Source organism: Ursus maritimus, unplaced genomic scaffold (assembly GCF_017311325.1).
Source record: "Ursus maritimus isolate PB19 unplaced genomic scaffold, ASM1731132v1 scaffold_26, whole genome shotgun sequence".
Taxonomy (NCBI): domain Eukaryota; kingdom Metazoa; phylum Chordata; class Mammalia; order Carnivora; family Ursidae; genus Ursus; species Ursus maritimus.
In genome coordinates this window covers 40,032,366-40,054,589 of record NW_024425119.1, presented here as the reverse complement: position 1 = coordinate 40,054,589, position 22,224 = coordinate 40,032,366, and the positions used below count along the sequence as shown (strand labels likewise).

Genomic DNA, 22,224 nt, shown 5'->3' with positions numbered 1-22,224 from the left:
TTCTTCTCCCTGCTGTTTTATCTGGGACGAAGAGACCCTTGAGCTCAGGACTTGTTGGGCCTGGGACAAGTCTGCAGCTGGGACGGTCCAGGTGGCAGCCACAGCAGTGTCTCAGAGCTCTGTCTGTGGGGGGACAGCTGCTACAGCTGCTGAGAACAGGAACTAGTCGTGGTGGAAATAGCTAATCTTCAATGAAGTGAAAAAAGAAGCCAAGGTGGAGAGGAAATGAGACCACAGATCCTCCCCTGCCCCTGAGGTTGCCTGGGAAGGCTGGTTGGAGCCAGGGCCCTGGTTCTGTGGTCAAGACCAGAGTTCCGCCCCAGAACCGACTGCAGCGGGCCCAGGGGACAGCAGCGGCTGGCTGCCTGAAGTCAGTGTGTTAACTGGTCCACCAGGCCGGTCACCTCCATTCTGGGGGAAACGTTTCTCCCAAGTCTGAGCTGAGCTGAAGCAGTGCCAGGGAAAGGCCGGGGGTTCATTCCAGTTCGGAAATGCACTTCAGAGAAGAGGAAGGACCTTTTACTTTGAAGATAAGAGAGGGTGCTCTCTCCACACAGCACCCCCGCCTCCTGCTCCTTGCTGGGTACTTCTGGGCTCCCTCGTTGAACAGTACCAGTTGGCAACTTAAGGGTTTTAAGATTGTCATCCGCAAAGAAAAATGTATTCCAGAATAGAGATGAACTGAGCAGCCAGAATTCCTGAGTTCCCAGTTCCAGTCTCTCTTTTGCCTCCCTCAGCAAAGCCACATCTTTGTATGTTGTTTTCCTTCCACAAGGGAGAATGAATCACCCAAGGAAGACGTCGAGCTGTCAAGCTACCTCTCTCTGTCCTTGAGATACTCTGGTTGTCTTCGCCTCCCACCCTGCTCCCTACTTCTCTTTTCATCTTTCAGAATCCCCCTCTTTCCAGATTCTCTCACCTTTTCTGTCTTCCATCGCCTCCCAGCAAAGTCACAGGCTGGGAGTTTGTGTGTTGGGCAGGAGAGGACCAGGATAGGGTTTTGGAAGCAGCACCCCTCCCCCCTCCCCAGCTTTACGAATTTGCATGTTCTTCTCAGTTTATAAAGTACTTTGAGGTCCTTGAATGGTGTTATAAATAATATTCAGAACCACAAGGGGCTAGCAGAATTATTTACATGATGAATTTTGCCAGGAGAGGAGGGGTTTAGGCTGTTTACGATGTGATGGTTCAGTTCTTGTCCTCATCTCTTCCTCGTATCCCCTCCCCATCTCTTTTACCACCTTCCGACCTTCACCCAGAGTTAGCGCCAGAGGGGCTGGAGTTGCCCCTCAGTCCCTAAAAACATTAACGGAGCTGGTGTGTATTCTCTTTCTTCCCTACTTGCTTGTCTACTCAGGTCTAGACTAGAGAATGTCATAGCCCTTCTCCAGTTGCCCAGTGCCTCTTTAAAGAAGAGCTGGGGATGAGCCTGGCTCCCCACTTTAGGAGATGGTTATCTTGTTTTAAGAACCTATAGGGGCGCCTGGGTGGCGCAGTCCATTAAACATCCGACTCTTGATTTTGGTTCAGGTCATGATCTCAGGGTCTTGGGATTGATCCCCGCGTCGGGCTCTTCGCTCAGTGCAGTCTGTTTGAGGTTCTCACTCCCTCTCTCTCCCTCTGGCCCTCCCCATGCTCCTGCACACACGCTCTATCTCTAAAATAAATACAATCTTTAAACAATGTTTCTTTCTGCACAACCTTCATTCTTTATGAAATGGGTAATGATAATACCTATCTTACAGGGTTTTGAGGATGTTTAGAGTAGAAACCATAGTGAAAATACTTTGTAACCTATAAAGGTTCTACAAATAAATGTTTGTGGCATATACATTCCCCACTACACCAACCTCTGTTCCCATAAATAAAAGTGGTTGCCGTGTGGGTGAGTTATGATCCCAGGAGGGAGTTTTTGGAAATAAGTGAGGATGTTTTGGTTATCACGCTGACCGGGTGGTGCTGCTGGTACTTTGTGCCTGAGGGCCAGGGATATTAACTATCTTCCAGTGTTTGGGTCAGTCCCACACTGTAAAGAATGGTCCTGTCCACCTGCCGATAGCACCCCTGCTGAGAATCATCCTCTACTAATCTGTACCTCCACCATCCTGTGTCCCCGTTGGGGATCAAGCTTCAGGGACAGCAAAAGTGAAGGCAGATACATAGTTTTTGGTACTTTCTTAATTTTCCCATTTCCTATTATACCCTCAGGCAAGAAATGGACCTCTTTTATGACTTCTCTCTTAAGGTTAAGGCCTGATTCCTTCTGTACTTTGGGCCCTACTGTAAATTTTATCAAGGAGCAGTTTGGGGTACACCTGCTCCATTGCTGATCTTTACCCACCTCCAGTTAGGACCTCAAGCCCAGGTGAAAATTCTTTTAGGTTGGGAATATGTTTGAGAGATCTTTGAACAATGCTTCTGAATCTTTTGGGTAACAGACCCTTTCGAAAATCTGATTAGACCTGTGACCCCTAATTCTCCCTGCCCTAACGCATATGTGTGCGTGTGCACGCCCGTGCACACACACACACACACACACAATATTTGGGGGTTTAAAGCTTATTCTTGCATCTGCTAAGGAATTTCTGGCATTGAGCCTGGAGGAATGGGAAAGTAGAGCTGGGTGAGAAGGTAGCAGGAGCTCCTTGATACAAGTACTCTTAATACTTTGCAAGGAGAAGCAGCCCTGGTCATCAGTTCAGATAAACTGATGTGTCTTGTTGCTGATGCCAAACAAGAGAGCTTGTTGAAACTTGGCTGAGTCCCATTCTGAGGGAGGTATTCTGGCCCGTGGATGTTTTGATTTCATTTTGATTAAGGACACTTTGTGATGGGGTCTGCCCTTTTGAACTACACCCTCAACATCCAGGAACATCTAGGTAGGGATGACAGGATGTACTCTGACAAGCCAGGGGAACCAGTGGCATCCTTGCAGTGAGACCCGAGCGTTAGGTCACATCCTGTGTTTGGAAGTACTACCTGCCTCAAGCGGTAGCTGTCTCTTGCAGGCCTAAATTCTCTGGGAATATCCAGGCAGTCCGCTTCCCATGGTGTGCCCGAGAGGGAACCGGGAACAACTGGTCTCTAGCAGTTACTTTTATGCTTAAAGCCTCTTGCTTTCTGCCTTACCAAAAAAAACGAATAATAATAATTTTTAAATGACCTATATGTTTTTTGACTGCTCAGAATATTTCATACTAAAATTTTTGAAGGAAAATTCAGAGTTTTTAGGGGACTTACTATGAAAAAAAGTTTTTTTTCAGAACAACATTAAAAATGTTTTTTTCTGGGTAGAGTCTCCTATCTCATCCTTATAGGAATGGCTCAGTTGCTGGTACCACTAATGCCTCAATTTAACTGTATAGGTTAAGGAAAGAGAATTAACATTTGTTGGGGAGATGCTGCAGGCTTTTACATGCGTTAATTAGTCAACTTGTCAACAACTCTGTGAGGCATTTGTGTTTCTTCTATTTTACAGGTGATGAAACCAGGGCTCAGAGTGATTAACTAACCTTGAGAAGGTCTCAACTGAAATGTCACTTACTTAGGCCTTAAGCAAAAATTTTCAGTTAGATTTTTTGGTCATGCGAAAAGGACTGCTAGAAATACAACTTCCGAAAACCACGTAATTCTTGATTGCGTATATAGATTTTTATTTCATTTTATTTTTAAAGATTTTATTTTTATTTATGTATTTGAGAGAGAGAGAGAGAACAAGCGAGCGGAGGGGCAGTCATAGAGGGAGAGGCAGACTCCTCACTGAGCAGGGAGTCCGCTGTGGGGCTCGATTCCCAGGACCCTAGGATCATGACCCGAGCCTAAAGCAGATGCTTTCTGCTGAGCCACCCAGGCACCCCGCGTATACAGATTTTTAAAAGCATAGAAAAATTTCTGGAGGCATACAGCAGTTACCTCTGGGATGGAGAGTGAAGGAACCATATTGGGAGGAACAGGAACGTCAAAGGGAACTTAATTTTTATAATGTTTACATTTTTTACAAGGAGAATGTGCTTAAATTCTTAATCTCACTAGAAGTTAAGGAAATGAACATTTAAAATATACACTTTTTATGCTAATTAGGTGAAATTTGAGAGATTGATAATGTCTGTGGGTATCTCAATGGTACATTAAAATACCATTAATAGTGGGGTAATTTGGTACAGGCATTTTAGAAGGCATTTTATAGTGTCTCTCAATTTCAAATGTGCATACCCTCCAACCAGTCCATCTTCTAGGAAACTGTCCTACAGACTGTTTATACACGTGCATGAATGTGTGTGTAAAGGACCCCCAGGGCCGCATTGTTTAACAGTAACAAACTGGGAACAACCTGATGGTCTATTTTTGCCCAAATCGATTTCTCTTCTGTTCACCTAATTACTCAAGGCAAATGCTGGGAGTTATCCTTAATTTTTTCCTTCTCCCTTTACCATACCCTATCAGCGAGCTCTGCTGATTCCATCTCCAAAAATATATCTCAGATCTACCCATTTTCTCTATCTCTGCTACCATGGCTTCAGTCCAAGCAATATCAGCTCTTGCTTCTATTATATCCAACCAACTGGCTTCCTCTACTGCCCCTTTCTCCATTCCCCCATTCATTCTCCACAAAGCAAATTCAAAATATAAATCACATAGCATCTTTCTCCTGCCCAGAACCTTTTTTATTTTTTCCACCTGCCTAAAACCTTTAATGGCTTCCTTTTGTACATACCAAAAAAAAAAAAAAAGCAAACTCCTGACCTTGGCCCTTAAGATTGTGCATTATTTGATCCTGCTGACCTCTTCAACCTCACTCACCCTCCTGTTTATCAAGCTCCACGTTAGCCTTCTTTCATTTCAGTACAAGCTCCTTTCTGTCTCAGGGCCTTTGCACAACCTGTTTCCTCTTCTGGAATGCCTTTTCCCTGGATCTTCAAATGGCTTGATCCAGCTTATACTTCAGGTGTCAGTTTAAAAAAAAAATGTCACCTCTAAAAAAAAAATGCCACCTCTCAGAGAGCCCTCCCTCACTTATTATTCTCTATTGTAGCATGCTACTTATTTCTTTTGTATTATTTTCATTTTGAAATTATTTGTTGATTACTTGTTTGTTATCCGTCTCCTGAGACTGTTGACTCCGGAGGGTGGAGCCTTTATGTATGCTTATCACTGTCCAGCCACAGAACTGGCACTGGGTAGGCACTCAGTAACGTCTGTGGCTGATGGGAATCTCCAAGGCGCGTGCGTGTGTGTGTGTGTGTGTGTGTGTGCGTGTGTAAATATAATCATCTAAAAAAGCAATTAAAAGAAGACTGTATATAATGCTTTTTAAGCCACGTGTGTTTATATGTAAACATATAGAAAAAAGGCCTGGAAGAATCCACACCAAATTGTTAATTGTGGTGACCCTTGGGGGGCAATGGATAGAGTTGGGGGCTGAAGAGTGACTCATTTTTTATTCTGTAAGCTTTTGCATTGATTGATTTTTTTTTTTTTTACAATATATACTCATACATTTATTCTTCTTCTGAGGGAAAAGGAGGGGGAAAAAATAGGGGAGAAGGATTCAACTTTTCTTGCAAAAAAGAAAGCTCCTCTTTCTTATTCTCTATACTGAGCCAAAAGAGGAGAGCAAGAGGGAGAAAGGACACCAGTGGGGTCAGCAACTGGCCACAGCCCATTCCCTGCCCTGTGCTGAGCTGGCAATCGTTTTTAGAGTAGAAAGAATCCTAGGAGATGCTCTTCTGCCCTGAGGCTGCATTTTAAATTCTTTAACGGAGGCATGATCTTGGTCCCCCAGACACAGTCAGGTTGTATATTTTTAGCCTTTTTTATTTCTAGGCCAGTGAAAGCTGCACCTCCAGCCTTAGCAGAGCTGTAGCAGGTGAAGTGAGCAAAGAGAATAAATGTGAGCTCTGGACTTCCTGCGGTTAAGTTTCTCAAAGTCCTGACCCCCATGGAAGTCACGTTCTCTAGATTCTTATCTCCCAGGAATACAGATAGCTGATCATTTGCACAGCCCACATTTCCAGTGCTAATGGTATGCCAGGCACCGTGCAAAGCTCTTCACACATTATCTCATTTAATCATCACAACTTTATGAAGTAGCTTTATTATCTGCATTTTACAGATGAGGACACCAAGGTCCAGGAAGGCTGAGTAGCTCACTTAGGATCACACGGTTAGTAAGTGGTGAAGTCAGGATCTGAATTCAAGCCGTCTGACTCCAAGCCCACATTGTGGGCTAGGGTTTCCTTCTCTTCCCAGGATCAGCCCCCTTGCCCTCGGTGCTGCTTTGGAGGGGATTGTGTGGATTACGGCAGAATATATGGAAGGTTCCAGAACAAGTCTTCCTTTGCTAAGAGATGTAGGAAGATTTGCTTTGGAGTCAGCCAGACTTATCCCACTAGGACATGGGCTATTCAAGCGTTTTGGTTTTGGTTTTTGGTTTTTGGAGGTTTTTTGTTTTGTTTTGTTTTGTTTTTTTACTTACTATGTGCCAGCAATACCACTGGGTATACAATGGTGGAAAAACAAATAATCACCTCTGCCTTGGTGGAGTTTACAGGGAAAGACAGATATTAAGCAAATAAATACTTAATCACGAATTATGATATGTCCTTGGGAGGCAAAGAACAAGTTGTTAGGAGAGAGCATAACAAAGGCTCCCTTTAAATGAAGGCCAGAAATAGCCTGGGAAGTTTATGAGAGGTTTTCTGCTTTCATTTCATTTTTCTTCCTCTCTTGATTTATTAAGGAAACAGGTCTTAGGTTCCTGCTGTAAACATGGCACTTTCCTGAGTACTTTGGAGAACACCAAGAAATAAAAGACAACGCTCGCTATCTAAGTTGGAGAGACAAAACTATATACTTAGAACGTACTCTGAACACCTGGAGAATTAAAACCTGCGTCCTCAGGTTGTCTACGGGACTCCTTGTGTACGCCAGTTATCTTATCCATTACCTGGGGATGCTCTTTGTCTCGCCCAGTCCCGTGCGTTTGGGAAGACCAAATGAGACCCTGAGGTGACGGGCTGTCACACAGCTAGGAGCACAGAAGGACTGGAGAGTTAGGGAAGGGTCACTGTGGCAGTGGATTGCTGCTCCGGCAGTGCTCTAAGGAGGACATGGGCTTTCAGTCAGGTCTTAAAGGTGACAGGTGCGGCTAAGGAGGAGCAAGGAGCCTGCTGCAGTCCGGAGCATAGGGGAGGGGATTAAGAGAAGAACGACCAGCCGTGTGAGGGGCAGCCAGGAGCCTGCTGCTGGGACAGAGAAGCCCAGGTACAGACCAGGAGGTGAGCCTGGATCAGGACGAATGGGCAGTTCACAGAGAGTTTTGTCCGAAGTGTTCTTGATCGTTAGAAAAGGCTGTGGAGGCCTTCTTGCCCAGGCTTTCAACGGGGAATAGAGATTAGTTGGTAAGCGGTTCATGGCCATTCATGGGTTTGCTCTATAAATTACATGATTGAAGTATAGGAGAAATAGGTGGCGACTCAGTCCTTAGAGGTAACAAAATCAGAATAATTTGACGTAGGCAAAACTGGATAGAGGATGATCCATATGTTACCCTGAACTGCAGAAGTCCCAAAATTTGGAAGATTCCATTTCCAGTCACCAGGTTTTGGGCTAATTCTTGCCTTTGCCAAATCTATCTTGCCTTCCTTTAGGGGGAAATGCCGTCTTGCACTACATAATTTGTGTTATTAGCAATGCCTTGTTCATGGTAGGTGCTCAATAAACGTAGCTCATTGCTTAGTACTAACGTCCAGTGTTTCTGAGCCACTTTCTACCTGCTAGTGTTTTCTTGCACACTGTTGGGGTAGAGGGTAGAAGGATGACCCCGCACCCTCTTCCAGCTTGTTGTGCGGGCCAGACACCCGGGAGTCACGCTAGGCCACAGCTGAGGACCTGAAGGAATGCCAGATTGGTTGACAAGGATGCTGGGGGCGACTGGGTGGCTTAGTCGTTAAGCGTCTGCCTTCAGCTCAGGGCGTGATCCTGGTGTTCTGGGATCGAGCCCCGCATCAGGCTCCTCTGCTGGGAGCCTGCTTCTTCCTCTCCCACTCCCCCTGCTTGTGTTCCCTCTCTCACTGGCTGTCTCTCTCTGTCAAATAAATAAATAAAATCTTAAAAAAAAAAAAAAAAGGATGCTGGAAAGAGGTGAGCAGGGCCCAGATCACAGGGGACCATGTCAACTTTGGTAAGGAGTTTGGATATTATTGTAGGGGGAGTGACTTGATCTGCTTTATAGTATTGAGTTCTCTATGGCTGCTGCGTGGGGAATCCTGGAATCTGGCTCCCCTCTGGGCAGCATGGTGGCCTGAGTGAGACCAGGCTCCTCACTCAGCTTTACCCAGTGGAGTGATCATGTCCTCTGCCCTTTCAGGTTTGACTGGTGCTCAGTCCTCACTCCTCTACCCACCCTCAGGCCAGAAAGGGCAGTGCCTCTGCTGGCCCCAGTGTTTGGCGTGCCTACCAGTGGCCTGAGCCTATAATTTGGCGGGTTGGCTGGTTACAAAAATAAAAAGTGCGACCTATAACTAAAGCTGAGTGGATTCAGTAAAGAGGGAGCTTTTAATTTGCAGAGGTCCTGGGCTGTATTTAAGTGGAGGAGAAATGTGTCTCCTCCCTAGGCACTGTTCCATTTTCTCCCTTTAGTACCTGTTCTGGGCAGGGTTGGGGTTCGTAGGCCTGGGATGAGCTGTGCTGGATTTTAGGGAGATATTTGGAAGGGATGTTAGAGTCCGACAACAGATTTATAGGGCTTCCTGTGAAGTCAGTATTATTCAGTCTTGTTTCTTACGTAGCCCACTGGGATAGAAGTAGAGTCTTTAAATACTTGTTTTTCCAGGGCTCCTCAAGCATCATTCTCTCAAGATCTCCTGAAGTCACTCTGTGTGTCCTTGGCTGGCGGAGGAATAAGAAGTCTGGCCTAGGGGGGCGCCTGGGTGGCTCAGTCATTAAGCGTCTGCCTTCGGCTCAGGGTGTGATCCCGGAGCCCTGGGATGGAGCCCCACATCAGGCTCCTCCACTGGAAGCCTGCTTCTTCCTCTCCCACTCCCCCTGCCTGTGTTCCCTCTCTCGCTGGCTGTCTCTCTCTGTCAAATAAATAAATAAAATCTTAAAAAAAAAAAAAAAAAAAAAGAAGTCTGGCCTAGGAAACTGCAAGGAGTTTTGCCTGTTCAGCCAGGCCTTTTTCAAGAGCTTTGGGACTCAGTGAATCCGGATTTGAATCCTGGCTCTGCCATTTATTATCTCTGTGACCTTGGGCCAGTGCCTTCATTTCCTTGAGTCTTAATTTTTTTATCTGTATAATCAGGATAATAATACTTGGCTTCTAAGGATTTTATGAGAATGTAAAGGGCCCAGGGCAGTGTCTGGCATACTGGGCACTTAATAAATTTTAAGTACAAATGTTTTAAGACCACTAACCTCTTCATGTCAGGGATCTAGTATTAAGGAGCCCAAAAGGAATATTCAGGAAATATGAATTACTGTTGATGAGTAGGGACTGGTTTTGTGTACCACAAGTTGTCAAATCACTGAACTGCACAGCACACAGCTGTCCCCTTGCTTTCCCAGTTGATGATGTTGGCCTTGTCCTGACTTATCCACAGGCCTTACGGCCTTTAGGAACTGGTGTAACCCTTGGTCTGCCCCTCAGCACATTTCATCTCTTGTACAGCCATGGAAGGATTGGACAGTAAAGATTTTGTTTATTTGACAGAAAGAGCAGCAGAGGGACAGGAAGAAGCAGACTCCCCACTGAGCAGGGAGCCCGATGCAGGGCTCGATCCCAGGACTCTTGAGCCACCTAGCACCCCAGAAGGATTGGATGTCAAGAGGCTTCTGGACTGGGGCATTTACCAAGGCCAGAACAGCTCGCGTAGGCCTGCCCAGGTCCAGACCCATGCTCCTGGGACAGTAGTGAACTCTGGGGTGGTAGGGGCCACTCTTATGTGGGCTCGTGTGCAGATTGGAGATCACATACACTACCCTCCCCTCGATGCCAGCCTTAGAGTGAGGCCCAGACAATGTTCTAGAATGGATGGATGAGAGCTAACTGGGAAAGNGTGTCTTTGTTTGAACCTTATGTGTCCGGGATATGTTTGAGCCCCTTACTTTGGGCAGGCTTCTTGTTTGTGGTTGTGGCTATTTTGTTTTTACTCGCTGCTCAGCGGAATCAGCATCACACAAGTGCTCATTATCCTCCGGGCCTTGGCAGTCGGGGCACTCGGTGAATCCCTTGTAAAGTGCTCACGTCTGCAGATTATTTTCCAATGCAGCTGGCATGAGTTCCAGAACGATGGTCCAATAGCAGCTATTACTTGCGCCCTTTGGATTGGCTAATTACTGCTGGCATCGTGGGTGACTAAGGATTTAAGAATCTGTGCTTTTATGGGGCAGCTGGTCCTGGTGAGCTCCCAAAGTATTTGTTTGTCATTTCTCCAGAGTATCCTTGTTAAAAGTTTTGAGCATAACCTTAGGAGGTGAGGCTAGACAGTGTATAGCGGCATTTGGCTTCTCAGTTGATTCTTCCCAAGAATTGTAAAGACATCATCTCATACCTGTTGCTGCAGATGCCCAGGGAGATATCGAGGTGGTGTCATAACAGTATAAAAACACTACCAGTTGTTTCCGAATGACGTGGAGGCCAGAGGGCAGACAGCTTACTCCATCCTTACTCTACCGCAAGGCAGGTGAAGAGTCACATCAGTACCCTGGAGGGCCTGAGGCTGTGAACTGAGAATTGTTAAGGTGTCATCTTCCCTGCCTGGAGAGGGAGAGAAGGACCCAGTGCCAGCCCTCAGAGACTCGCTGACTGCAGCCTGGCCTTCATTCACTCCGTAAGCATTTACTGAGCACTTAGAATTATGTTAAGTGCCAGAAAAGTGGAGATGACTAAGACGGTGTCTGCCCCCAGGAGTTCAGTCTAGAGAGGGAGACAAACACACTAAACGTGTAATTGTAATATACAGCTTGGGAAGTGCAATGGTATAGACAATGCAGGAGCATCTGGGGGGCACAGAGGAGAGGTGGGGCTCGGGGAATACTGCCTGCGGGAGGAAATCTATGCTGGCTAAAGGGATAATTAGGAGTTGGAGAGACGTGGAGGAGAGAAAGCGTTCTAGGTAGAGGGGACAGCATGAGCAGGGGCAGCGGGGTGAGGCAAAGCAGATATGTCGGGAATCCTCATGCAGCGGCTCGGGGTTGTTGGAGCGGGAGGGGTCAGGCTGAGCGGTGGGAGGAGAGGCGAGAGTGGTCAAGGAGGCCGGGGTAGTGTGGTGATGGCAGTGGGAGCCTGAACCAGGGCTGGCGTGCGTGATGGAGACCATGTGACAGAGTCGCTAGGTAGTTACCAAAATTAAATGTGAGGGACTCGACAACTGATTAGATTTGACATTGGGAAGATGGAGATGAGGGCTGAGGGAGGGATTCAGGATGACCCCCACGTTTCTAGCTTGCCGGGGTGAGTTAGATGGAGGTGCTGCTGGTTGAGAACACAGGAGAGGAAATAACGTGGAAGGAAAAGTGATGAGGCCAGTCTGAGGCACGTGAAGTCACGGAGACGGCGGAAGTCCAGGTGGAATGTCTAACGGGCAGTTGGATAACTAAAGCTGAAACCCAAAGGAGAAGTCTGGGATAGAAGGAAATACTTGACAGTCATCAGTCTCTACTGGTCAAATAAAATTGGGGGCTGAAGCATTCTCCTGCCTTTCTCTCTATCCCCAGAGAGCATAACCCTTCAAGTGACTGGGAGGGCAGGCACTATCCCAAGGAGAGGACAGACTTGCTAGAGGAGTGGTCAGTTGAGGGGACCAAAAATAGAGATTTGTGGTAGAAACCGGACCTCAGGTTTACAGACTGCAGATTTAACCTGAGGACGTCAGGAAACAATGGGGAAATGAGGGATGTGAGATAAGGTCGAACACTGAAGACAGCTCAGCAAAATCTCCGAAAGGTTAGAGGAGTTGTCCCAGGTCACTCAGCAGGGCGCCTTCGTCAATGACTCATTTGTGTCTCCCCAAATTCTGGTCCCAGCTTTCCTGGGACTCCCCTGGTGGCCGTTGGTGTCTCGGTCTGATCTTTCGGAGAGGAGTGTGTGCAATTGCTCTAACCTAGAGGGTTAAGAAACACATAAATACATATATTTAATTTATATTAATTAATTAATATTAATTAATCTATATATTTAATCTATAAGTATATTTAATCTATACTGTTCGCTCTATATAGTTTCACCTTTATGTATTTTAAAGGACTATGAAATTGTATTTTGAATGTGTGCTTAGAAGTTAACTCGAGTCACCTGTGACTCCTGGAGTAGGTCACCCCAGGTACCGTTTATAGAGCCCTTCTCCCGTGCCAGATGCTGTGCGAAATCCTTTTCATTCATTCATCCCTTCACCTAATTCTTATAAGAGGTGGATACCACAATCCACATTTTATGGATGAAGAAACTTAGGTTCAAAGAAAGTTAATAACTTTCCCACTGTCTCATAAAAAGTACCAGGTTTCAAATCTAGGTCATCCCTGATTCCAAAGTCCATGCTGTTATCCGTAGCGCTCTGAATGTTTAAGACGCCATTCATATACGAGGGAATTGTCACCATGTGGTGTTCAAGGAGGCAGTTCCCTTGTCTCTGCTCTGCAGGGTCTCCTTCTTACTCTGAGACCAAAGCCTTGCACTTTAGGTGCCTGGCACACCTTGTTTAGCTGGTTTTACCCCAGTTGTGCTGGACAGGGAAGCACTGCTTAATCATCAACCAAAGCCAGTCAGACAAATCCAGGTGGACCTTCCCAAGCTAGAAATGGAATTTTTTGTTTTTTTTGTTTTGTAAAGAGATGGCAGGACACGGTAGAAGGAGCCACGTCCTGGCAAAGTTATGTTGGAGGCCACATTTCTGGATTTGAATCTGGGTTCTGCCACGTTCTGGGTGATCTCCAGCCAGTTGGTTTCAGAGTCTTAATTCTCTCACCAGTTAAACAAGCGTAACAGTTCCCTGCAGTGGTTATTGTAGGCAGTAAGGGAGCTTATGTGAGAAAAGTGCCTGGTGTGCAAGAGATGCTGAGGAACGTTCTCCTCTGCATCTGTGGCCCTGAGTGGATATGGTACTTAGGGAGCCAGACGTTGCAAGAAGCAGAGAAGAGTCAAGGTCTCTTTAGATTGTGGGGTGGGAACTCTCGGAAGGCTAACTCCAAAGAGATGTAGTTATTGTTGCTTTTCTGGGTGGATGATGAAATGAGACATAAAAAATCTGGGACACTCAAAGATGGAATTGGGGTTGGGCACCTATGACACCTGTGTCAAGCTCTGGCCTTACTTAAAAGGCAGAGGGGAACAATGTTGGGAAGACAGCCTCATGGGTCAAGAGCAGACTGGGGTCATTATCATTCCTCCCCCAAGACGACAGGAGCACTGCCGCCCTGAGGACAGACCCACATTTGAGAGCAATTGAGAAAGCAAGGACAGACAGAAGACTTGAAGTGCCTCTCCCCAGCTCATGTGACTTGTGACAGATGTGTGCCCATGTTGGGCCTCAGTTTATCCTTCCATAAAGCAGGAGTCATGCCCCTCCCACATTTGGCCTGCAAGTAGGAAGGGATTCATTAACTTTTATGGTTTGATAATAAGCTCCTGGTCTTATAATGAGACTCCTGGAAAGCCAGAGATGGGTCGCTCGCCAGTGTACTGGGTGCGACAGCGTGCCGCCCCAGCCGGCCTCCGCGGTCCACATGGCTGGCCCGCGGTATCTACGGAGCATCTTCTGCAGGCCAGACATTCTTGTCTAGGAAGAGCGTATTCAAGGCAAGGTCCGTGCCCTCATGGAGCTTACAGTGTAGTTTGGGAAACAGCACAAAATGTGAAAGGTGAATAACAATATGAGAGAGAAGTGATTTTTTTTTCCGTGACATCTTATAATTAAAGGAGCTAGCACAGCGCCTGGCCCAGAGCAGATGTTTATAAACTGCAATTTCCCGTTTCTTTGTAAATATATAGGAGTTACCACAAAGCAAAACACGCCTTCCCTTTGGCACAGTGAGTGATACACCGAGCCGTTGAGGCGGGATTGAATGCGATTGCCAGTAGGTGAAGGGCAGTAAACCTCGTGCAAGCTCGGAGGAAGGAGCGTGTGAACTCTGGGTGGTTTGGGGGAGGTTCCGTGAGGAAGGTTCATTGTGTTGATCCTGAAGGATGCATACAATTAGAAAAGGCACAGAGGAGGCCTAATATAATTCATTGCCTCGTTGTGTGGGGTTACAAGCTCAGGCTGCGGAGTCAGACCTGGGTTCAAATCCCAGCTCCACCCCGTATTTGCTCTGTGAACCCGGGCAGGTTCCACAGCCTTCCCAAGCCTTTGCTAACTCACCTCTGAAATGGGAGTAATGATAGTCCCAACTTCATAGGCTTGTGAGAATTCAATGAGGTGATTCATGGATAGCTCTTATCGCAGTTCTGTGAATAAATGGTAGCTTTTGTCATTATTACTACTTTCATTTTAATAGTGCTATCCTTATTGTCCTCTTCATGGCCACCTACTTGCCTTAGCTCCTAAGCCCCTTTGTCCGGACTGTTCCCTGCCTGCTGTAATTCCCTCTATACACCGCCACTTCATCATTGCGGACCACTCAGGGGCTTCTGGACTTTGTGGGCTGTTTGCACTTCCATGTCACGGAGATGCTGTCTCCTTGCCTAGAATATCGCCATCCTCCCCTCCTTCATTGCTTTGCCTGACTCCCTCCTGCTCGATCTTTAAGACTAAATCCTACAGGGTCTCTTCCAGCAACCTTCCTTGATTCCTCTGTCCAATTAGGTGTCGCCTCCTCAGGCCCCCGCAGGGCCATGCGCAACTCTCTTTTCCAGCAGCGCTGCCTACACTCACCCCTGCTTTGCTCCTACCTTGCCCTCTGGATATAAACTTCCTGAACGGAGGGATCTGCCCTATTTATTTTAATATTCCCAGCTCCTAGCTTAGTGCTTGGCAAATGCTTGTTTCCCAGCTATGTGTTGAGTAAAAAAACCCAGACAAAAAACATCGCTATATAGCATTATATGTAACATTTACTACCTAGGTTCCGATTTAAATGCTTTACGTACAGTAACTACTTTACGTGTATTAACGTATTTAATCATCATAGCAACCGTGTGAAGGAGATACTATTTCTACCTCCGTTTTATAGATGAGGAAACTAAGGCTCATAGCGACGAAGTAATTCTCTCAAGGCCACGTAACTAGTACGCGGTAGAGGTAGGATCCACGCCAGGGCGGTAGGGCTCATCCTTCACTGCTTTAACCACACTCTGAGGTTGTGACAGGATATTGATTGGATGCCCAAGAAAAGGTGACAAGACGTTAGCCGTAAGTCACAGCTCTCTGGAGACAGTTTGGAAGGCATTAGTAAACGTGTGGAGACACTGTTGGGGGTGGGGAAGAGGTAGGATTTCACCTATGTTGAATTGAAGAAGAGGCAGTGCTGACAGTTGGGAATGATGTCTCTAGGGTGTCATGGAGCAGAACGCTTAAACACAGGGGCAGGCAGAGGAGTATAGTATGGGAAATTCAACTTGCCCGATCTCTGTAGAGCATTACACCGGTCACTAATCTGGTGGTAATCCCTGGGCTCGGGAGCCTAGGGTCTAGCACGCATAGGATGAGGCTGATTAAAGAGAAGGGCAGAGGAGTGGCTCAGATTTATGGCGTGAACTGAAGGACAGAGTTGAAACTCAGAAGGAGGAGCGGGAGCTTGCTGAGGGAGACGCAGCGTAGCAGCGTATAAAGAAAGTGATTTGGGCTACAGTAGATGAGGCTGATTATAGGAAAGAGAGCCCAGAAATAGAAAGGACAACAGTGAGAAATTGGGTAATCCCCTCCAAAAATAACCAGGGGCCAAAAACGAACTTGGTGGTAGGAGGCGTAGTAGCAGACCAGTCAGTTACTTATTAAGCACCTGCATGCGGTTCAAAAAAGGGATCAGGCATGACCCCTACCCTTAAGGAATTTGGGTTCTAGTTGTGAATAGAGGAAACACGCACATGAGAGACGCTATATGGAAGACGTTTAATTTGCGCTGAGGTCCACGGTCTCAGTGACCACGTATTTTCTTTCTTGTTGCTTCATCCATCTGGACTTCATTTCCAAGGTCACTTCATGGTCCAGAATAGCTGTTGAAGTTCCAGCCATTACCTCTGCATTTCAACCAGCTGGAAGCAGAAAGGGGAAAAGAAGGGTACGCTCCCTCCTTTTAAGGACACTTCTCAGAAGTCGTACCCACTACTTCTGTTTACGTCCCACACACTACTTCTGTTTATGTCACATAGCCATACGTAAATGCAAGGGAAGAAGAGAAATATATTAATTCTGGGCTGCCAAGTGCTCCACTGAACATTGGAGGTTCGTCACTAAGGAAGATGAGAAGAAGATGGCGGGGTAACAAGGTCTCTGGCTTTTCATTCTTCACGTGTATGATTAGGCTTTGGAGCTCAGAAGAGGGGCTGATTATTTTAGGTTGGGGGGTCATAGAGCTGATGGATTTTGAGTCAGTTAGTAATAGGTAGGGATTCAGGAGATTGGGGAAACATCAGTTATAAGCAGCTCCTATGGCAAGAGTAGCTGTTCCAGGAGAGAGTCCAGAAGAGGACAAGGCTGGTCAGACATGCAGGGGCCAGCCTGGGGGAGAGAGGACAGCTCTTTCTTATTTTAAGATGCTAAGAACAGCAGGCCAAGGAGTTCAGGGTTTTTTTTGTATAAATGATAAGGAGTCAGAGAAGAGTTCTGAATTAAGAAAAGACATGATTTTTCTTAGGTGCTGAGAAGTTCAGGAATTTCATCCTTGCGCAGGTTGGGGGGAAAGAGGGCTGGAAATAGGAAATAGGGATGCCAGCTGGAAGTTTATCCCAGAGGGTCAGGAGTAAACAATAAGGGCCTAGCTGATTGGTGACAGTGGGAATGGAAGGGAAGGTATGGACGAGAGGCCCTGGGAGGGACATGTTTTGGGTCTCAGTGAGTAACAGGCTGTGGTCTAGGGAGAGAGAGGAAAATCCCCTTTGTGGGATGTAACCCCAGAAACACTGTGTCCTCTGAAAAGTAGTGCTGCCTCTCAGGGCTCCCAGGCAGGAGGGGAGAATATCATGAGGAGAAAGGGGGACCTTGGCTGGCCGCAGGGAGAATGTGAGGCTCTGCCCCAAGCCTCCTTAGCTTTGGAAATCCAGCTGCCCCCAGCAGAATAGTTTCCATTTTGCGTAACTGGGGAGTGTGTGGGCCTGGCTAACCGCGAGGAGGGGCTGAGGAGCCAGCAGACAGATCGAGTTGCTGTGGCAGTGGCTTTTCACTAGGGCCTGGGGGCTCGGCGGGGAAGAGCTGACCTGAGCTCCTCTGTCTGAGCTTGTGCGCTTCTTGACCGAATAGGCCAGAAGGGACGTCCTACCTGGCGTCTGGGGGCCAGCTTACCTACTGAGGTTATCTGATATCAGGTGTGAGGCCGACGGTGTGGCAGACGTAGAGCTATGGGGTTTGCTAGCATTGGGGAGATGGCCAACTTCCTTTGCCTTCTCAGGATCCAGTGGAAGGGTCTTCCAGGGTGAAGAAGAGGCCTCGGGGGTACAGTTGTACTTCGGAAAAAGCCACCTCTTTGATGCTGACCTTCTAGGGCCTCTCCTTCATCTGACTTCCCTGGTGTGAGTTGCAGAGCTCAGCCTGAAACATCTGGTGAATCCATCTCTTTTTCCTCCAGGCTGCTCAGGGACTTGGCCCATAACTGCTCAGCAAGTCATTTCTGGTTATAGAGTCATCAGTGACCACAGAAGCACGTTCTCCAGACGGGGCTCTGAGTCTGTGAAAGCTGGCTTTCCCCTGGCAGCTTGTCCCCGGAGTGAGAGCTCCAAGCAAACAAAAACAGAAGGCTAGACCTAACCACTACAGACACTTAAGTCAGGGAGCACCCACTTTTCTGATGTCTTCTGTCATGCCGTACCCCAGCAACTTTCCCATGAGTGTACCAGGGCAGCTCAGGCCTCGAGGAAGCCGTGTGTGGCTAGAGTTGGGTTGCACACCGGAGCGCCTGTGCAGGGGGGTTGCAGGCAGAGGGAGATGAGGAACAGAGGGGAGCCGTGCTGCCGAGGCTGCCGGGTGTGGCGGCAGCAGGGCTGGAGGCCTGGAGCCCGCCGCTTCCTATCCTTGAACGCTCTGCTGTGCAGGGGGCTGGGTGAAGCGTTCACCCCCACTCCATCATGGATGGGGAGGGCAACCTCTCCCTCCAGCCAAGTGTCCTAAACCCAGTTTAGGTTGTCCTTCCGCCACAGGATACGGTACTTCTCCCAGAACCTTTCACGGTTGGCTCTGGCTCATTCCAGGCTGTCTCAAGCGCTCATCTCCAAACCTAAGGTCTGGAAAGAAGGATGGGAGGGAGGGAGGCCAGGAGAGCCGTCCCGAGCTTCATCTTCTGGTTGGCATCAAAGCCAGGCTCGGCCCCGGCCCGTGGGGGCTGCAGGGAGACCTGGCCCCCTGTCCGGTCCGCTTCCTCCCCAGCACTACTCCCGCCAGTCACGGGACTGGGGAAAAGAGTGGGGGTGTTTGGAGGGGCTGCTCTGCTTCCCAGATCTGGACCTTCTGAATTTCAGCTCTTGGATCTTTGATCAAACTCTCTGATTTTTTGGTTTCCTTTTGACAGGATTCCAGTTTTGGGGGGGCAGTTAAGAGGAGCTGTGCTGAAAGGAGATAAACAGTGACGCAGAGGCGGGAGAGGCGTGGGCAGTGGGCTGGGCCAGCGGCTGCCGTCTGGGCGGGCTGGGTGGAGGGCTCCCGCCCTGCACACGGGCCAGCTGGCTTGTGTTAAAGCGCTGGCTGAAAATAACTCTCATTGTCTGGGAGCTGCTACTGCAACGGGGCTGGCTGTGGCCGCCAAGGGGGCCGAGGCGGCAGGAGCTGGTACCTCCCACCTCCTTGGGCTCTCGCCCTTTGGGAGCCATGCCCAGCTGGCCACAGCTGTGCCTACTGCCCACCAGTAGTAGAGAGACGTGGAGGGCAGGCTGGGCCACTCCTAGCGCTCTATCCTTCTGGCGGCTGGGGACGGGCCTTTGTGCTGGTGTTGCTTGCTTTGCTGTTGGCTTGGGCAGGATTGTTGGTTTGTGAAGGAACGCAGGGCGGGAACGCAGGGCTCCAGCCCCTCCTACAGCAGTCTCCTGGGCTCCCAAACCTGGTGCCTCCTCACCTCACTCTGCCTCTGCCCGTCTGCAGAATGGGCTGATCCGTGGGTGCCCAAGAGGACTTGTTGGCAGCTGTGGCCAGGGGTCTAGCAACAAGTGGTGCCCAGGACAGTGTCTCATTTCGTCTCTGGGGAAGTTCTAGATTCAGCTTTCCAGGCTCCCCACCCCCATGGGCTGAGCATGGGGACTGGGCCTACCACACTTGGGAGAAAAGTCAGCCATAACGGACCTGGTGGGGAAACGGTTCTGAGGGGGAAAACGTAAAGAAAACCAACTCACATTCTGTGTTTGCTCAGAATAAACAGTCCCTGCCTGCCTTCCCTAAAGCCTCCAGAATCCCCTTCGTGGGAAAGTCTCAGACATCCCTCTCCCCGCCTCTCAGAGGAGCTATGCCTGTGTTCATTTCTGTTCCCCAGATTCATCGTGATCGACTGGGACCAGCAGAAACAGTTGGGAGTTTTTGGTGGTTCCTATTTCTGTTGGTTGGGTTTTCCCCAGGCCCGGCCCAAGGAGACTGACAGAGTCAGGGGTGAGTCCCAGAGCAGGACCCACACCTTCGAAGGAAACTCCAGCCCCACCGGCATTTCCCTTCCCCTGCGATGGGAAGGAAGTGAGGAGGGGCTAACTGGCTAGGGGTGCAGGGCAGGAAAGGGAACCTCTGTGACCAGGGCTAGCTCCGTCCTCCTTGGCTTCACTGGGGCTGAGAGGGGTTGGGTGGGGAGTAAGGAAGCCTTGCTCCCACAGAACCCAGGAGGGGGTTAGGCACTGAGCAGGGCTCTGTGCCTGACCTCAAACTGGCAGTAAACCAGAACAGCCCTGCTGGGGAAGCATCACATCCCCCCCTTTCTGCTGCTTCCCGTTATAGGTTTTTATTATTAGATTTCTGGCTGGTTGCTCTGATGTCTCAGAGTTGCTTTCCGTGTGAGTTCATCTTCCCCTTCTCCCCCCATCTCTCCAGGGTCTCCTTCCTCGAGGATGTTGGTGTTTAATTGCCTCCTCGTCTTAGTGCTGGTGGGGGACGACGAGGTGGGGGTAGCTGCAAAGGATGACTGTGTCCTGAGTGGTCGAGAAGCGGCGCTGATGGAGGGACAGGGGCAGAGATCGAGTCAACCCAGAAGCAAGAGGGGTCCTTGGGATGTCCGAACATTACCCGGGATTTTCAGGAGGAAGTGGAAGGAGACAGTGGAACACCCACAGTGTTCCAGACACATAAGGATATAAAATATTTATCATTTAATCCTCATAAACCCTGTGAAGTAGTGAGATTATCTCCATTTTATGGATGAGCTCTGAAGAGCCCAGAGTTGATCTTGGGCTTTCTGACTCCGCATTCAGTGCCTCGGCTCCAAGACAGCCGCGCCCCCTTTCTGCTCAGCAAGGGTTTCAGTGAGCAGTTAGCAAGGACTGAGCCTAGCTTCTGCCTCACAAGAGCTCACCATTGCTGCGGAACCACTGAACAAAAGTGTCAAGGAAACACACCTTTGACGGCGACCCGAACAGGTTGGGTTTGTCCCCTGGCTGTCCCCGGAACTCAGGAAGTTGTCCTTGCTCAGGATGTCAGGGCCCTGCTGGGCTCCCACACGTTATCGGGCACCTGCAGAAGACCTAGGGCCCTCGTCTGGCACGGAGAGAGGCCCGTGCGGCTGGCTCCCGCCCTGCACTTGGGGACCAACTTCGTGTGAGAGTGCTGGAGGCGGGGGGAATTCCCCTCCCCACTTCCTTCCTCGTCACACTTGGGCCCCAAAGAAACAGAGGAAGCCAGCATCACTGCCCAGAAAGTGCCACGCAAAGCTCAAGACTGGAGCTTGTGGGCCTGTGGTCAGAGCTGATTCATGCTTCTGCCACCCATGTCCATCCTCCTTCTCTCCTGGGCATCTAAAGTTTGAACCCTGATGTGCTTCCTCCACTCTTCCATGCTCTTAGGCTAGGGTTCCCAAAGGGGGTGACTTTGTTCCATCCTCAAAGCCCCTGGGGCACCAGACATTTTCTCCCCAGTTCACCTTGTGGGGAAGGACAAGGCCACAGCCGCTGACAGCGGGTGGCTGAGGAAGTTGGTGTAGACAGGATGTGATGTCTGCCACAGTAGCGACAGGCTCCCCACTTCTCCGGTTGCTTTCTTCCAGGGGAGACAACTATTTTCTATTTCCATGGCATGGACTTGGGAGAAATGGACAGAAGACAATGAAGTGCTCGAGATGTGCCCAGAGCCGGAACCAGGCCTGAGGTCTCTTTCTTCTCTGGCCTCACTTGGGCTTAGCCAGCAGCAGCCTGGCTGTGGTTAGGAGGGAGTCCTTGGTCCGGGCTCACTTTCCACTTTGGGGTCCCTGTGATGTTGTGGCCTCCTGCCCCTGTCCTCCTCTCCACACAGACAGGCTGAGAATGGCTCTTAGCCAGGTAGTTTCAGAGAGAATATTCGGGATTGTATTTGCCCAACCAGCCATCCCTACTGCATCAGCAGTGAGGGGATTTGATTAGCTCCTCTTCCTGCAGGGGTTCAGGCAGACTCGCAGGGCAGCAGACACTGCGAAGACGGGTGTGATGGGTGGTCCTCTCCCCCTTCCTTTCTTCTCTCCCTTGCCCCATTTTGGTATTCCTAAATACTGAGCAAAAATCCCAGCCATACTCCTTTTTTTGAGCCACAGTGACCAGGTTTCTGGCCCAGAGCTGGGCCCATTACTCAGAACCAGGATGCCTTAACCTTAGGGTTACTGTCCGCTTTCTCTCCACTAGGTGCCTGTCAGAGTATGAGACACCAGCAGGAGTTGGAGACCATAAGAATAGACACAGTCCTTGGGGGGCTAGATGAGAGTACAGCTAGTTTAATAGTATGTGTGTAGGGGCGCCTGGGTGGCACAGCGGTTAAGCGTCTGCCTTCGGCTCAGGGCGTGATCCTGGCGTTCTGGGATCGAGCCTCACATCGGGCTCCTCTGCTATGAGCCTGCTTCTTCCTCTCCCACTCCCCCTGCTTGTGTTCCCTCTCTCACTGGCTGTCTCTATCTGTCGAATAAATAAATAAAATCTTTTAAAAAAATATTATG

The 22,224-nt window shown here is 48.8% G+C and overlaps 1 protein-coding gene and 1 long non-coding RNA gene across 4 annotated transcripts in view; one reads left to right on the top strand and one right to left on the bottom strand.

Moving 5' to 3' along the window:
• The window catches only part of FMNL3 (formin like 3), a 50,965-nt gene that overhangs the window by 5,800 nt on the left and 22,941 nt on the right, over positions 1-22,224 (top strand). The window lies entirely within an intron of this gene.
• LOC121105419 lies at positions 11,845-21,790 on the bottom strand. Its single transcript, XR_005837924.1, has 3 exons — positions 20,666-21,790; positions 14,355-14,440; positions 11,845-12,101 (listed from the first exon to the last, which is right to left on the bottom strand). It is a non-coding gene; the product is annotated as an uncharacterized LOC121105419 (long non-coding RNA).